Here is a 1,005-nt window from a genome sequence, read left to right as displayed (position 1 = left end):
TTGTAGTCATTGATAGCATTATTCTCTGAACGGTAAGGTCACAGCATTTTAGAAAACCTCACTACTATAAAAGAGGAGCAGGGATGTTGGGGGTGAGTTGCTGCCAGGAACATGGACCACAGCTTTGTTTTTAAAATAATCTGTTGCTTCAATGCCTTAAAAGCAACAAAGACTCTTCTGATTGTAGAACAGTGTTTTCCTGCAACTGAGCCTCAAGGACAGAAAACAAAAAGGCAAGGCAAGACCAAATATACAAAAGTGGAATACAGTCTTAATTTCATTTTCACTCTAAATTTAGACTCTAGATGGATACAGCACCACTCGGATCCTGTGTCCAAGGGCTTTGGCAGGTAGGTTGGAGCAGAACTTTGCTCACACCATGCCGCTGCTTCTATGGGCATGGGTCACCTTTCCCCAGATCACCCTGTTGGGTTTGCCGCCAGGAGTCACGGTGTTGTTTTTTGCTTTGTACACATAGGCACATTTCTTGCCCAAATAGAATTCTGTCTCATTATGGGAATAAACTCCCCCAATTTTCAGAAGAGCTGCGTGCTCTCTCTGGTTTCGAAGACCTCGCTTGTAGCCAGCAAAATTGGCCTTGGACCACAACTTGCCAGTCATGGTGTTGTCTTGAAGTCCTGTTCCCAGCAGGCCCCGCTACGCCCACCCAGGCTGGCCCGCTGGCCTTCGAGGTGCCTCACGCTTGGTCTTTATTGAAGACTGTTGCGACAGGACTCCCACCTGCCACAAGGTGGAACAAGATGGAAGCCCTGAACAAAAGAAGACCCCAACTTTTATTAGCTACTAATCCCCCAAGCTACACCCCTAGAACTACATCACAACTACATCATTGACACATCACAAAGAGGAGGGGTTCAGGGAGGAGTTGTGGTGGTAACCTGAGTGTCTTGTCACCTGTCCGGTTCTTCCTTTCCCCCTCCCCATGATTACATTCCTGAGGACAAAGAGGAGTTCACTGTCCTTTCCTGCCCCCAGAGGGTAGGG

General features: G+C 47.8%; 1 pseudogene across 1 annotated transcript; it reads right to left on the bottom strand.

Moving 5' to 3' along the window:
* Window positions 1–251: 251 nt before the first annotated feature.
* On the bottom strand, window positions 252–676 carry LOC308592041 (large ribosomal subunit protein eL33 pseudogene; annotated as a pseudogene). Its single transcript has one exon. The product of its transcript is annotated as a large ribosomal subunit protein eL33 pseudogene (transcript).
* Window positions 677–1,005: the final 329 nt, after the last annotated feature.

Source organism: Podarcis bocagei, assembly GCF_964188305.1.
Source record: "Podarcis bocagei genome assembly, chromosome: 7".
Classification (NCBI taxonomy): domain Eukaryota; kingdom Metazoa; phylum Chordata; class Lepidosauria; order Squamata; family Lacertidae; genus Podarcis; species Podarcis bocagei.
Note: the sequence above shows the minus strand (reverse complement) of the source record. Positions and strands in the feature narration are given on the sequence as shown.